The 17,481-nt window shown below is 32.1% G+C and overlaps 1 long non-coding RNA gene across 1 annotated transcript in view; it reads left to right on the top strand.

The window, feature by feature from the left end:
- The window catches only part of LOC120889682 (uncharacterized), a 52,601-nt gene that overhangs the window by 26,094 nt on the left and 9,026 nt on the right, over positions 1 to 17,481 (top strand). The window contains exon 3 of the long non-coding RNA XR_005733711.2: positions 11,957 to 16,782. This is a non-coding gene — a long non-coding RNA (uncharacterized LOC120889682). The remainder of the gene's footprint in view (positions 1 to 11,956; positions 16,783 to 17,481) is intronic.

Raw genomic sequence — 17,481 nt, 5'->3', positions numbered from 1 at the left:
ATATTGTTTCTTACTTTGAAATTTGTATGTATTTCATTTTATCTACTTGTATTATTGTACTCGCTGAAACTTCAAGAACTATGTTGAGTAAGGGTCATGACAGTGCACAGCATTGCTTTCTTCCTGATTTCAGGTGAAAAACAGTCTTTGCCACTGAATATAGTTTAAACTTCAGGTTTTCTGTCAAGGTTTTTATCAACTTGAGAATGATATTTTCCTCCATTCCTATTGTTTTATGACAATTTCTATGAGTCAACAGTAAATTGTATCAAATAATTTTTTTGCATTCATTGTTAAAATTATGTGATATATATTCTTTAGGCTCTTAGTACAATAGATTTCATCAATTAATTTTTGAATATCAAATCATAGTTTAATACCTGAAACAAGCCCTAATTATTTGTATAATTCTTCTTATAATAATGCTGATCTTAATATAATGTTGAATTTTTTTCTCCACATTTTTATTGGTGCATTATAGTTATATATAATGGTGGGATGTTTTACAATTTATTACAGAGATGCACAGAATTTAGCAACATAACTTGGGGTCAGGGATGTAGCTCAGTTATAAAGCACATAACTCATATGCTGGAAACCCTGAGTTGGATATCCAGTTCTAAAAACAAGAACAAAAACAAAAACAAAAAAACAACCAAACCAAACAAAAACAAACCCCCCCCTCAAAAAAACACCTACAAACCCCTGCTCCCTTTCCTCTATTCTACTGCTCTCCCTTTCCTTTTCATATAGTGCTAAATTTTTTAAGGATTTTTCATATAGTGCTTTTAATTTTTAAAGGATTTTTTGTCTGTATCCATGACAGATATTAGCATGTAGTTTTCTCTTGCTGCATGTAGATTTCAGTGTTATGGTCATCATGAGACTAGTTTCAAGAAATGAATTTAGGGGCTGGGGTTGTGGCTCAGTGGTAGAGTCCTTGCCTAGCACATATGAGGTACTAGGTTCTATCCTCAGCACCACATAAGAATAAACAAATAAAATAAAAGTATTGTGTCCATCTACCCTTAAAAAAAAAAAAGAAAAGAAATGAATTTAGGCTGATCATGATGTCCCACCCCTGTAATCCCAGTGACTAGAGAGGCTGAGGCAAGTGGATTGCAAGTTCATAGTCAGCATCAGCAATTTAGTAAGGCCCCAAAATGGCTGGGAATGTGGATCTGGGATAATCCCTGGTACCAAAAAAGAAGACAAAAATGAATTCAGGAAGTATTACTTTCTTTTCTATTATATTAAAATAATTGTATAGAATTGCTGTTAATTCCATTTTCCAACACTTAGTTGAATTCTCCAGTGAAACAATATGGGCTCAAAAAAAGTATTTTGAGCAATTTTGTATTACAAGAACAATTGCCCTAATTTTTAATATCTAAAGTGATTATAGTGATATCCTCTTTTTTATCCACAATATTGATAACTTGAAGCTCTTTCATCAGTTTTATTAGACATTTTAATTTCATTGATCTTTTCAAAGAATCAGGTGTTTGTTGCATTGATTTTTTCTCTATTATTTTTGTCTCTCATTGATTCCTCTTCTTATTACTTCCCTCCTTCTATTTGTTTTGTGTTTATTTTGCTCTATTTTTCTAGGTTATTGAGATATGAACTTATATTGCTAATCTGAGACTTACCCTCTTTTCTAATAAATGTATTCAGAACTAAAAATATCCACATCAACAGTTCTTTAGTTGTCACCCACACATTTTGATATGCTGTATTTTCATTTTCATTCAGCTCAATATATTTTAAATTTCCTTTGGGATTTTTTCCTTTGACCAATGGATTATTGAGAAATCTGTTATTTAATTTCAAATGTTTGGAGAATTCCTTCTTGTCTTACCTTTATTGACTTCTAAAGTCTAATTTCATTGTGGTTGGAGAATACAATCTATATGCTTTCAGTTGTTTTAAATTTGTTGAGATTTGTTTTATGGTGCTGTATATGACTTATCTTGGTACGTGTTCTTTGAGTAACTGAAGAAGATATATTTTCTGCTCTTTGCTGAATGAAGTATTCTACAAATATATATTTTATCTTAATGTTTATTTATGATATTGAGTTATTCTATATTATTACTAACTTTCTATTTTTTTTATCAGTGTTTGAGAGAAAAGTGATGTCTTTCAATATGCCTGGGAATTCTTCTATTTCTCCTTTCAGTTCTATGAGCTTTAATATACTTTCTGTGATTTTTTTTTGTTCATGTGTAGTTGATAGTGAAATATCTTCTTGCCAGATTGAACCAGTTGTTATTATATAAAACACATCATGCTACCTTGAAAATTTCTTTGTTTCAATTATACATTTTCTGATATTTGTGGAACTATTCCTTTTATTTGTGGATTTGCATTATATGTATCTTCCATCTATTTTCTTTATAGACTATAAATATCTATATCTGATTTGATAACTGGTTTTTATAGACAACAAGTAATTGGGTCAATTAAAAGTATTCTATCAGTTTCTATCAATTGTCATAGTGATAATATTTGATGAGGTTATTTACAACTTAAGGCTTAAATCTACATTTTATCATTTTCCTCTTTATTATTTCTGCTTTTTGTGTATCTGATTGCCTTTTTCTGCTTCCATTTTGGACACTTTGTACTTTCATTTTAATTTGTCTATATTTTTCAGTTGCTCTTTTTATACACATATATATTAGTGATTATTCTTAGTATTGCATTATGAATCAAAATTTAATGTTAGAGTCAACATTTTAAAGTTTCTTTGAACTCATAACACCTACCTCTTTCTGCATTTCTTCAACTTACCACATTAAATTATAATGCTCTAATTTTAAAAGGACATAGAAACAATATTAAATATTTTTCCTACATACATCAGAACAACACAGCCAGTGCCATATTTTTCATCAAAAATGAAATATTAATTAGAAAATCAACAGAAGTAACAAGCCCATTGTTTTTACCCATATTTTTGCTTGTTGTTTTCTTTACATTTTCCTTCTCTGTGTCTCCAGGTTTATCCTATTATGTATCCTGTTAAGAGAACTGCCTTTAGCCATTCCTTGAACTTAATTAAAAGTACACTTAATATCAATCTATTCTTGCTTCCTTCATCTGAAAATTGGATCCCCCTTTGTTGCTGAAGTGTATTTTTGTAGGATGTAAGTTCTTGTTGACAGATCTTTCATTTCAGTGCTTGAAAGATAATGTGCCTCTTCTGGATTTCATATTTTCTGTTATGAAATCTGTCATTCAAATTGATTTTCCCTGATAGGAAGAGTCTAATTTCCCTCTTATTTCTTTTAGGATGTTTTCTTTGTGCAAATGCACACACACATATATCACACATATGTACACAGTTTTTGTAATGATGTGTCTTGGCATACATTTTTTGGTTTTATGCTCCTCATGGTTTGCTTAGCTACTTGCTGTGTTTCTTGAAAAATTTGGAAAGTTTTCAAACATTATTTCTATTATTTCTTTGAGTGCATCTTGAATGGGACCTATATAAATCTTGCCTTTTGAGACTCTAATGATTCAGACAAGGGCTGGGGATATAACTGGGCTGGGGATATAGCTCAGTTGGTAGAGTGTTTTCCTTGCATCACACACACACACACTCACACACATGCACACACACACACACAAATATAGACAATTTGTTTTAGTCCTACAGAGGTCTCAAAGCTCTTTTCTTTTTTTTTCTATCTTTTTTACTCTCTGTTGCACATTTGAGTACTTCTCTATCTTGGTGTCTTCCATTTCACTGATTTTATCTCGAACTCTTCCATCCTGATGTTGGACAGTATATTATGGCAACTTTATATTTTCATTTCTAAATTTTCCATTTGATTTTTCTTGATATTTTCTACTTTTCTTTTAATGTACTGGGGATTGGACCCAGGGGTGTTTTGTCACTGATCTACATCATCTTTTTAATTAATTTTTAATTTTTGGAAAAAGAACTTGTGATCTTCCTGTCTCAGTTACTCATGTCCCCAAGATTATAGGTGTGCAACATTGTGCCAGGTTATATTTTCTACAATTTTTTGTTGAGTCTTTTATATATTTGCTGACACTTCTTACTTTTCTTGTTTCAAGTTGTACATAATATTGTCTGGAAGTATTTTCATCATTGCTGCTTTAAAACCTTTGTAAATAAGTTGAATATCCCTATCTCTTCAATGTCTGAACATATTTTGTTGTTTTTCATTTAATTTTAAAAAAAGGTAATTGTTCAGTTTTAGGTTTCTTCAAGCTGATATATACACACACATACACACACACATATATGTATAATATACACACATATATTAATATTCAATATCTATTATGTTTAATATATATTAATCATTATCCTGTTTTTTTTAAAGAATGGCCTGCATGAATGGCTCCATTCTGGCCTGGTCTGGTCTAGTCTAGTCTGTTAGGGCCAAGTACAGAAAGATAATCCAAAATAACAGCCTCCCATAAACGTCTTTAACAAATTCAATCTCAACTAGTTCCCCCTAATTAAACCAGGTTCCACTGTTTCTGCTGGCAGGTGGGGTCTGCATAAGCCAAAAAGTATTTCAGTTCTTAATGGTGAGCCATGTCCTCCAGTGTTCCACCAGACACCAGAAGCTTATCATGAATTTCTTCTTCTTTTAGGGTTCTTATTAATTCAAAGACAGAAATCTATGGACCAGGATGAGTAAGTATAAGATTAGGCTTTATTGAAGAAAAAAACAGAAACAGGATTCTTTCATTGCAAGAAAGGACCCGGTAGTGGGTGTTCTCCATTGGTGTGTGTGCTGCTCTAGGAATTTATATAGCACTTATTTATTTATCTATTTAAATTTATCACTGCTATTGGTCCAAACTTATGCTAATTAGATTTTCAAAAAATTACCAATGGTATTGGTCCCAATGTATGCTATTAAGGGTTTGGAAACATTCTAATGCTATTAGATCTCCAATTTTCAATCAGGTCTGTTTCACTTCCATTTTCTCATGGCAGAACAGGAAGTATGATGTTGTAGGATGAGGCTGCTGTGCTATGTGGAGTGGACTTTTGCAGCAGGCATCCTTTGGGTGTCCAGCCTGAGTGCTGGCTTCCTGTGCCTGCATAGTGGGTTCCACATGGCTGTGCTCAGACACACCCAGACTCTTATGGGCCAGGCTATATGGGCAATGACCAAACAGACCCCATTTGACCCTGAGACTGCTTCTCCCATGGGAAAGCCCTGTCTCTGTATCCATTAATAGTTACCTAGCATAACATACTTGGCAACACAAAATAGCAATTCTTATACAATGTAAATTGTTCTCTTTGGTTTCCATTTTTTGGGGGTAATATATCTTGTCAGAGATTGATTATCTGGATGTTAGTAAGAATTCTCTAACTTGTACTGAATTAGGGTCATTTTGACTCACTTCCCCTCTGCTTGCTTGCTGTTATGCCAACCTGGAAAGTCCTGTGGGGAATATTGATGTACCTATTTCCTTGTCTCGCTAACTGCTTGATTCAGCTCCTGTACCTGCTTGCTTGCAGGTATGTCAACCCAGATGTGGTTTTTGCCCTTAAATAGCCTACAATGCTCAGGCTCAGGGCCTGAGACACTTATGGGTCCTGTGGGGAGCTGTCGACTCTTCAATTTGGACAAAACTGGGACTTGGTGTGTTTTCTGAGTGACTTGCCCCACAACAAGGCCACCCCTCTGCTGCTCTACCATTCCACTAGTGATGTTGCTCAGTGGAAAACCTCCCTGGATTCATCCCCCAAACACACACACACACACACACACACACTCACACACACACACCACAAAATTACTTTGTAACTGTGTATCCCTAACTTTATAATTTAGTTTTGCCATTTTTATTAAAATAAAGTTTACAAGGTTAGATTCTTATACTACCCAGCTTTTCCACTGCCCTTGCTTTCCTTGATATTCTTTTTTTAATATTAATTTATATTTTTACATGACATTGTTGCTTATAATTTGGCTTCTAAATATTTTGTTATATAAACACAATTTATGTATACATTTTACTTTTGATGATTTTTGGATTATTTTTAACTTGGACATTAATAAAAATATTGCTATAAGCATTCTCATATGTCTCAATACAAGTGTAGAGACTTCTAACATAGTATCAAGTTATTGATATATTGTTAGTTAATTGAGTAAATATTATATTCTTGAGTAAAGAAATATTTACCTTGTAGGAATGCATCATGAAAGAGTATTTTTCTTTCATAGATTTCTTTTGTTTGTTTTGCATGTTACAGACCAATTCCCTTTGAAATTCTTGGCTTGGATGAAATTCTATTTTCTCTTATATGCATCTAATTTCATTCATAGCCTATGGTTGATTCAACATCTGTGAGCTCATGTTAAGGATACAATTGGTACTTCATATCTGTGGTTTTCACATCTATAAATTAACCCACTCATAAATGGAAAATATTTTGAAAAAATTACATCTGTATTGAACATGTACAGATGTTTTCTTTAAAATATTTCCTAAGCAATAAATATAACAATTATTTGCATAGCATTTACATTCTATGAGATAATTATTATGAAAATTACTTAAAGTACATGGGAGGTATATGCAGGTTATGAGAAAATACTATGCCATTTTGAATATGGAATTTGAGTATCACAGAGGTTGGTGTCTATTGTGGGCCTGGAAGCAATCCCAGGGTATATCTGAAACAACTATGCTTAATCACTCTTTTGCAATAGAAGGCCTTTTCTGTTTTCCAGATGTGTTGAGTTCAGTTCCAAATTAATATGATTTTGTTTCTGAACTTGGACTTTGTTTGTTACATCCTGTTTGATATAATTTCTACTACATTGATAGTAAATTTGGTTGCAACGAAGATGTTTCTCTTCAAGATTGGAAACTCATATATGTCTTTCTTGTGTTTCAATTTTTCTATTTGTTCTATATTCAAACACTATTTCAATCTCTACATATTTAGAATGGACATTTGAAAGAAAACAGCTATCTAATTTAGTGACAATAATTTTGCTGAATGGTTTTTAAAAATTAAAACACATGAGTGCAATAAGTTAGTATAGCACTATTTTATACATCACTCTAAAGAATCTTTAGGAGCATTTTTTAATATTTATTTTTTTTAATTTTGGGTGGATACAATATCTTTATTTTATTTTTATGTGGTTGAGGATCAAACCTCATGCCTCACAGGTGCTAAGTGAGCACTCTACCACTTGAGCCATAACCCTAGCTCAAAGAGCAAATCTTAAATGTGACTTACCTTAGGCACCATCTCATGGGAACACAGTGATAGAAGTAGATGAAATGTAGATTGGAAGAATCATTCTTTTTAACTGACACAAAGCCTAGTCTCAGTCACCAGACAGATACTAAAGAGTTCAGGAAAAAACAAAACAAGGCCTGGGGAAAAAACTAAAATATATCTATTTTGGAAAAGAAAGAATAGAGACCTTGGAAGCAATACTCTGAATTACCTTAGAAAACCATGGATGTATCCACTTACAAATTTCTTTCTATTTCAGATATGAATATTGATTTTCCACAAAGTTGAGGAAAGAAAAAACTATTAACATATGCCATTTTATCCACAATTGTTCTTTTTTTAGTTTTCAGTTTATCTAATCCTCAGCAAATACTGTTCTAATTTTATTTGCATTTAAAGAAAAATAGCATATTTAAAATGGAAAAACATGAAAAGATTGTTTTGAAAATTTTGTAATATCAAATTTATCATAAAATATACAAAAAGTTAAAATGTTAGTGTTGGTCAGTTTACAACTTGACTATTAATATTAGCTATGGTGATTTTAATAACACTGCCTCATATCCAACTGTTTTATTATGTTCATTATTGCTCTTTGTAAACTTGACTTATTAAACTTTTTTGCCTTTACTCTATAGGAGGTCCAGGATAATAAACTTTTTATTTTTAGTGCTTGAAGTTATATATATTTTAAGTTTCAGAATTGTTTTTCTTTTCATTTATTCATTTTTATTTAATTTAATTTTTTAAAAAAATTGTGGTTCTGAGTCTTGAACCCAGAAGAACTTTATGACTTAACTACATCCCCAGTCCTTTCTGATTACTATTTTGATTCAAGGGCTCACTATGTTCCCCAGGCTGCTGTTGAACTCGCAATTCCCCTGCCTCAGCATCTTGAGTTGCAGGTATACAGGGATGGACCCCCATGTCTATCTCATTAGTTAGCTATAATTTCAATGTTCTATAATAATTGTTTGATAGTATTTTGATCAGCAGTTATTTAATGACCTCATATGCTATTAACAATTAGCGAGGCACTTTATGAATATTGCATCCTTTAACATACTACATATTTTTTTTTGTTACAGTTGATGTACCAAGGCATAAGCCTAAGCATTTGAGATAATATGGCCATAGTGTCAGAGCTCCAAACAATTGAATTTAACACATGATGCTATAGTTTGAAAATTTTGTTTTGACAGTTGTGTACAATTTTCTCCCAAATATACAAATAGCAGTTAGGAAAAAAAATTAACACACTACATACTCATAATACTTTATTTGTTTTTCTCCTACATAAAATTATTATCTATAATTATTTTCCTATAATTATTCCTCAATATATGTTTAAATCACCTTAATATATTAACACTCACCTGACTTCCAATTTGATTGTACAAAATATATACAGCATTTCTTCAGTTAAATTATGGCAACACCAACAAAATGCCATTATTCTAGAAATTGACTAGCAAATTAATAATTATCCCAATTCTATTGTTGCCCTTCTTCACATAACAAATTTTAACAGTTATAAAAATAAAATTAGTTTATGTAGACATATTTTATGTCTTCACAGTATTTTCCTTCTGAATGATCACTCCCATAGTATAGATAAGACTCGAAAGAATGAATAACAATATAACAATAACACAAATAAGGGGACTGAGGATATAGCTCAGTTGTCAGAGTGCTTGCTTCGCATGCACAAGGGCCTGGGTTCAATCCCCAGCACCATAAAAAAAAAAAAAAAAACACAAACAAAATGCCTCAAATACAGAAGATGTACTGTCTCAGGAGGACCTAGGTTAGGTTAGGTTAGGTTTGTTTGTTTGTTTTTAGAAAATGGTATTTATTTTCCTACCCACTTAGTGACCTGAGCAGTGGGAGCTGCAAAACAGTCTTCAGTGGCTGGTGTGTGTTCTTTTTATATAGCAGGCAGTCAAAAATTTTTAACTTCTAAGTGAATAAGTGATGCGTATTCATATACTCTATGTGTATAAATTTATTAATGGGTTATAACATTAGGTAAATAATGTTTGCAGTCAATAAATATTTAACAGTAATAAAATAGCAAACATGGTGCTTTCTATAAAATAACTTTTCCTTTTATTTGTTGGTTTAATTTGTAACACCATTGACTAATGAACAAAAAGAACAATCCATGGTGTGATATTTTGCATGGGTTACCGAGATCATGAGGTCCTCTCCTCAAATTAGTATTCCATGGGAAATACACTGATACTTAAATCACTTTGTTCATTCAACAATGTCTTCATGGTGACTTGAAGTGAATTTGGAAGTGTCACATAGATCTCATGGAAACGGTTAACATAACTATGCTAGCTATGGGAAAAGATACATGTTTTACAGTCCTTCACAGTATAAAAATAAGGACCAAGGGAGAGGAGTGTCATCAATTATGTTATTACCATGTGCAAAATTATAATTCTGAGTATGGTTTCCCAAACTGCTATTAAAGGGTAACCTTTACTTTTGCCAGTGATGCTTTCTAACTTCCTCATAATAATATATAGCAGCAGTTTTCTTTTGTGAATAATCATTCAAGATTTATTTTTTGCTTCTTAGACCATTTCAAGGAATACCTACTCTTATCAGTTGTGTCAGTCACTGCATCCTTGTGGTAAGATGCTTCCTCATTAGTGAATAAAGTGTTCTGAAAAGCTTTTTAAAGAAGGGTATGTTTGAAGCATAATCCACATCTTCTGTTTTAATTTGAAGAGATATGGCACATCAAGGTGATTTTCCTGCTTCACTTATTTACTGTATACTGATAAGTTATATTTCTCTGGATATCATTGTTTTCACTCCACTATAAGGAAACAATTATTTGGGGGGCTGTGGTGGTGACTCAATGGTAGAGTATTTACCTAGCAGGTGTGAGGTACTGGGTTCTATTCTCAGCACCACATATAAAAATAAATAAAAGAAAGTTCTGTTAACAACTAAAAGAATTAAAAAATAAAGAAAACAATTATTTGTGTAGCATCTACTTTCTCATATTTCTTGTTAGAGGAATAACCTTGATTTGTTAAAATACAATAGCAACATATTTCACTATATATACATGATTTTTCGGTCTCCAGACAATGTAGTAGATTACTGAATTATATATTTTAAAAGGTGATAAAACTCTGGAAAGACAGCTAAATAAATCCCACATCAATCTGTCTTTCTTATTTTTCATCTTACAACAGAGATATTCAATGCGGCTTTCATGCTGAAATAAACTGGTTTTAAAATACCAGTTTTAAAATAAAGTTTTAAAATACCAATACTTCAGCCTCATCTCTATCAGAATCTTAGGGTGTGGACTAAGCATTATTAATCTTTATCTTTCCAAGTAAATATAATATATATCTAGAGGTAGTTACTGCTTTACACCTTGAAAGTCTAGGTTGTGTTATATACAATATGAAAAAATAACCACTGATATTTACAGAAAAGTTTATGTGTGTTAGGTTCTCATATATTTTATTATTTTATGTAATCCTCATAAGAAACATATGAAATCATTATTATTATTTTAAGATAGGAAAGGAGACTTATGGAAATAAGAAAATTCACTTACAACTTATATAGCATGTAAAAGTTAGTACTAAAGAGTGGATCCAGGTTTGTTAAATGCAGCATATAACCTATGATATTATAATGATCTGTTTCACTTCTACAGTCAATTTATATCTTTTTTTTCTTCAGGAATAAAGGGAAATTTCACTTCCCTGAGCTCTTACAAATTGTTAGGGTCATATGGATAATTTTTGTCAATGACCTGTGAGTTGAAATGATGTGTTTCACTCCATGTGTAGACATGAGATTATTTTCTATTTCATCCATTACTTATCTTTTATTTTAGAGTTTGGACTTCTTATTTTTTATTTTATAATTAATTTTTATTTATATATGACACCAGAATTCATTACAATTCATAGTACACATATAGAGCACAAATTTTTCATATCTCTAGTTATATACAAAGTATATTCACACCAATTCTGGACATCATTATCCAAAGTACACGTATAAAGTCACAAAGTGTTGTGACTATTTCTGCAATTTTAACTTCTAGTTTTTTGAATAACACATAAACATCAAAGTCCATTTACATATTAGTTTGCCCAATAATGGAAATTTTAAATCCTGCTGGAAATAATATCTGTACATTTGAATATGTATGCCTATGAGTTTGCACAATAAGATAGAAAAAGAGTCAACTCAAATATATTTATTATGTAAAGAAGATATAAAATTTACTGCTTATAAAATAAATTAGGTTGTTTCATTTACTCTGGAGATAAAAATCATGATCTGTAAATTATATTTTAAGCTTTTATTTTAGGAAAACATGAAATTTCTTAAGTGGTATTTTATAGTAGGATTTTTTTCCTTGCTTTGTTCTTTCTATTTACATCATACACATAAATTTTTACAATGATAATAGGCTTGAAATTTTAAGCATGTATTTTATTTTGTAGTATTTTAGATATTAAGAACTTGCAAATTTAATGTCAGTATGTTTTTTAAAAAAACATTTAATAATAAATGACAGTGGAATGCATTACAATTCTTATTACACATATACAGCACAATTTTTCATATCTCTGGTTGTATATAAAGTATGTTCATATCAATTAGTGTCTTCATATATGAACACCTTTTTCCCCACAGATTCTTCACCATGTAGTCAGAGGATGTAGAATGTTAGCAGCAACAGGAAGATCATGACTGTCAGACAGAGACCGTGAATAAACACGTGAAGCTGAGTCCCTGCCTATTCAACTTTGGACATGTAGTTTTTATTTTTAAGTCATTTTTCCAGAAAATGTATAAGCATTTTGTATCACATTCATCCTGATGATGTAGACTTCGCCTCTCTTTAACAAGTAACCAATAGAGATGTCTATCTTTGATTACTTACCATCTGTCCCTTCACTCATGAATTCATTTTTGCATAAATGAAGGTTGTATATGAATACTGATATAATGGAAAACTTTATCAGAAATCAAAAGAAGAACCCAGATGCCAACACCTTCATGGAGCTCCAAACTCATCAAACTCCATCACTAGTGTTGAGACAAAAAAAAAATGGATAAGTCACTCACTGGAAGATGGATGTTTTTCTTTTCATGGCAAAGCCCAGTAGTGACCACAAAAGAATTTTCACATTTACCTTGTGGGAATAGTCTGTATCTCCAGCCAGGGAAGAACTGGAATGGGATCTTTCTGCCATGCAACCAGCACATGAGCTTCATAATAGAGGTTTTTCAAAGCATAAAAATTAACTAGTGAGTTTTAAAATTAAAGAGACATAATTCTCATTACCTTCAATGCACAGCTCCAGTGATGGCTCCTCCTAGCTCCCGCCTCCAGCATGGGGCTCCCGCCTCCAGTCACCTAATTCGGTGGCAAGATTAACACAATAGGCCAGTGACAGAGAGAACATGCCAGGGAGTGAGCTTTTATTGGGGAACAATAAATTCAAGGGAAAATTCCATCCAATGAAGGTCGAGGTGGGCAGCATTCCAAGGTCAGGGTCAGTGATTGGTCTTCAGGTCAGTGGTCAGGGACACCTCCACATGGACAAGCCCTCGCACCTGGAACAGGGCGAGGAAGGCTCTGACAAAACTGTGTCTAAGCGCCTCTCACCCAGTCAGGGAGATAACTCAAATCACATGCGAGAATGGCTTCCCACAGATCTTCAAACTGAAATAATGCACACCTCATTCCAACGTCATAAGCTCAGAAACTGAAAATAGTTCTATGATTAAAGGAACTGGTTGGAGCCATTGTGCTAAGGGCTGATGGCCACTGCTTACCCGTAGAGTCTGTAATCAATGAAATAATGAAAACAACACAGAAGTAGTTATCAACTGTGTAGTAGAGTTACTTTCCCGAAAACTCTATCCCTTGCTCCTTTCTTTAAAACAAAGGGAGGAAAATGCTCAGAATGGGAACTTGTATACTATCAGAGAATGATATTTGTTAAAGTTTTATGTTTTTGAATTTTGTTTGCTTGTTTTATTTTGTTCCTACCTTATTACAAAATTATAGCCAAGTATGTTACAGTTTTACTTTGGAAAAACATTTTACGTATTTCCTTTAAATAGAATATTCCTTGAGTATTGTTCCTTATTAACATTTATTTCTCCAACTTCTCATTGGAAGAATTATTCAGATTTTTCTTAGACAAGCAAAGAACCAGGATGAATACTTGTATCATCAAAAAGAGTTGTCCAAGTTTGTGGGGGAAGAGGAGCATTCTCAGGTCTCATGAGGGTAGGGGAGCTCTTTTCTTCCAGCTTTACCTGTGTCTACTGCTTGGAAAACTCTAGATGAAATAGCAAAGAATCACTATACAGACAGGGAACTACCAACACACCAAAGATTTACATTACCAGGAAATCTGTAGACTTTATTGACTCTCAGCAACCGTGGTGGTGTCGTCATTGAATGTATATCAATACTCACTATAGACAGAAGAACAGCGAGGTCTCTCTAAAGCCTTAAGTTGTGGGAGTCTTTTAGGGACCTTTCCAAGACCTAAAGGCAGAGATGCAGTTATCCTGCCTAAATTTTTTCTATCCCTGTAGAATATGATGTGTTGTGGATATTTAATATAAAATGAAGGGTTGAATAAAATTTATCATTTTATCTAGAAAACAGGAAAGATATGTTAAGTTAGCAATTTGTTTTGCAGTAAGGAACATAGTAACTAAACCCATTCTGTTTGCAACCTTTTCTGATTGACACAGCTGGCTTAAGAGAGAATGTGAGGTCAAGCGAAACACAAAATTATGTAGACTATTATTAGATGAAGTATTTGTCTTCTACTCCTCAGAAATAAAAACATCAAGGCATTTTTCTGGTGTAAATGTAGATGCTAAAATTTTTGATAGAGTCTTAAAACAACCTTCTTTACTATATCCCCAATCTTCCAAAATACACAAATGCCCAGAAAGACACATACAACCAAAAATACTTGTGATATCTTTTGCCATGCCTAGACTATACATTTCAGTTCTAAGGATGTCCATTTTCCTGTGGGAGCTCACCTACCCCAGCATCTGCTTAATTTCTTGATAGCTCATCCTCCTATAAGTTGCAAATGGCACAGATCTACATGGTGGTCCTCACATAATCTCTTATAAAGTGATATTCATTGGTGAATTACTGAAATGACTTGCTTTCCTGAAAAAATAAACCATGGTAGTTTGTAATTCCAATGATATAACCTCAAAACTTTCATTTTCAAGGAATCTTTTCAAACAATTTTGTAGCCTTACAAGCTACCCACTCTTCTATGACTTATCTTGCTTCAAACTTAGAACTGTTTGTCTCTTTTGATGATTTTGAATTATACTGATCTTTTAATATTCCAAATTTTTAGAAAAAAGTTTATAAGGTTTTACCATTGTCACAGAGTCTTGTTGTTCAGTCTTCATATTTTAAAATAATCTAACAAATGAGACATTCTGGAAGAGTATCTATTTTAGCTGGTGTAGTGAAATTTTTCCTTAGCAGAACTAAGGTATGACAAACTTCTGCAGTCACGTGTACTTTTGTGCACTTAAGCAATTTACCTTCCTTCAAGCATTTTCTATGAAAATAATTTTAATTAATGATTAGAATAACCATTGTTGCAATTTATTTTATTCTTTACATGTATTTAAATATCACTTTGTTGCAATTTATTTTATTCTTTACATGTATGTAAATATCACATTATAATAATTATTTTCATCTTCCTCTTTCAAATATAACTAAAAAGATCATTAATACAGGAATGATGTATAGTTTTTATGGTCATTGTCATTCTTAGAATACATCTTATTTCAATTGTTTAAAATGAAATTTTAGATTATTCTTAGCTTTTAGAGTTTGATTTAAAATATCAGTGTTAAACATTTCTTCCCTTTGCTACCTTTTAAAACTTTTTTTTAACAATTTTTAAGTGTAGTGCAGTATAAAAGTAGTCAAAATAGAAAAGCAAAAATGCACCAGAGCAAATGAACACTAACCAATTTTTATCACTATTTATGTATTAAATCCACATGTTGGATTGTACTTCTGAAATGTCAAGAGCTCTTTATTTAAACATTCCAAAAATTATTTTCTTATAATTCAGAATGTTGGCAAAAATGTATAAGTATACATGTTGTCATAGGCATTAGAGATATTTTTTTAGAAAATAAATATTGAAGTATCTTTTCTGTGTATATATTTATTATCACCCTTAAACACAAGTGATAAAATTCTGTGGCATGGTACAGAGTCTAGCACTAATTGTGAAAATACCATGAGCATTAATACCTTATGGGCTCTAGTACATCACAGAGAGTCAGTCTGGGTGGTTTGTCACAGCATGATGACTTTCACACCATGGGGAACAGAGCCCTTAAGAATGACTTCCTGCTGAAGTAACCACTCTAGGTGATCTTATGAAATTTCATAAGACCTTGCTAAAGCAACAGACAAGGAAGAAAATAATAGAAGAGAAGTGAGCTGACAGAGCTTTTGTAAGATGACAAGAACACCCGGGGAGTGTAGGATGTAACTTGAAGGATTTAGGGAAGACAATGTTGCACAGGACTGGAACTATTTAAATAGCAGGGGGGAATGCAGCTTTAGAAAGTTAACGGATTTTTATCTTTTTTATTGTGACCATAGCCAATCCCTACTTTTTATGTCTTGTAAGACCTGGGGAAATAGCTGTATAAATTAAACTTCTAACTTGTATACATCAAAGTGAAAATATCTTCCCTATAATATTCATAAATAAACAAAGACTTTGAACAAAATGTCTAATAATTTGGCTGATTTGGGCTCAGCTTCACCAAATAACTGTGTTGAGGGCAAATCTTGGATGAAAACCATTTAGGATGAAAAGAAGTACAATATTGTTTAGAATATAGATATTTACTTATAAAAATTTTAATTGATAAATGCATACATTGTTTAATTTTATATGTGAAACACAATTATATAATCAGTTGGGGAGCTAACCAACAGAATATTACAATTGTAGAACCTCATTTTGCCACCTTCAAATACTAGTCAACAAACCAAACACATGGATCCTGAAATTTCCATCATAATAGACTAGTTTTCCCTGTTTTTGAATTTTATGTGAGTGGACTTTTATAATTTGTGGTTTTTCAATTTGTTTTCTTTTGCTCAATGTATGTTTATTAGATTCATCAATGCATTAGTATTTTATTTTCTCACTTGGATAGTATTTTGAAGTTGTTCAATTATTCTCCTTGGTTGAAAAGTTATTTCTATGTTCTGTATTAGAGTGCTTTTTCAGATGTATACATTGTGAAATTTTTCTTCCTATCTTGCCTTTATATTTGAATTTCTTAACATTGGTTTTTAATGTTATGAATGGTTTGATTTTTTTGAAAGTATTTAATTTTTAGGTGGAGATAGACACAACACAATGCCTTTATTTTTTGTGGTGCTAAGGATGGAACCTGGGTCCCGCCTATGCGAGGTGAGCTCTCTACCGCTGAGTCACAATCCCAGCCCCAAGAATGACTTGATTTTAATGCCACTTAATTTTTCAAAAAATCCCTTTATGACTAGTATTTGTATGTGTATATGTCAATGTTAGGAGATATTTTTTCTTGTTTTATATGAAGAAAATATAGTTTAACTTTTATAATTAGGTGTATATTCCATCTGAAATTGACTTCTCTTTATGGTGTGAGTTGGGAGACAAGTCATTTTTCCATATGGATATGCAATAAAACAATTTCAATATTTTGATGAAAGGGCCATCTTTGCATTACAGTGTCACTGTATTTTAAATGAGATGCATACATGTGGTCACTTCATGAACTCTCTTCTAGTCTAGTGGTCTATGTATCTACCCTTTCCTCAATACTGCAATGGTTTAATTATTTCATTTAAAATATAATTTGTGATTTAATAGTGCAAATTCTCCATTTGTAATATTTTTTCAAAATAGCTTAGTTATTGAGTCCTTTACTGAAATGTATAAAGCTTTTTAATCAGCTTCTCAGTGTCTAAAAGTTCTCCCTGGAAATTTGCCTAGTATTTCCATGAGTCTGAAGATGAATTTAAGAAGAACTACAATTTCTGAAAGATTGATACAACTAAGAACAAATTCTATCCTATCACTTCTATAAGTTTTTAATTGTATTAATAATATGTTGCAGTTTTCACTTTA

The sequence above is a fragment of the Ictidomys tridecemlineatus genome, chromosome 4 (assembly GCF_052094955.1).
Source record: "Ictidomys tridecemlineatus isolate mIctTri1 chromosome 4, mIctTri1.hap1, whole genome shotgun sequence".
NCBI classification, from domain to species: domain Eukaryota; kingdom Metazoa; phylum Chordata; class Mammalia; order Rodentia; family Sciuridae; genus Ictidomys; species Ictidomys tridecemlineatus.
This window is presented reverse-complemented; position numbering and strand designations above follow the sequence as displayed.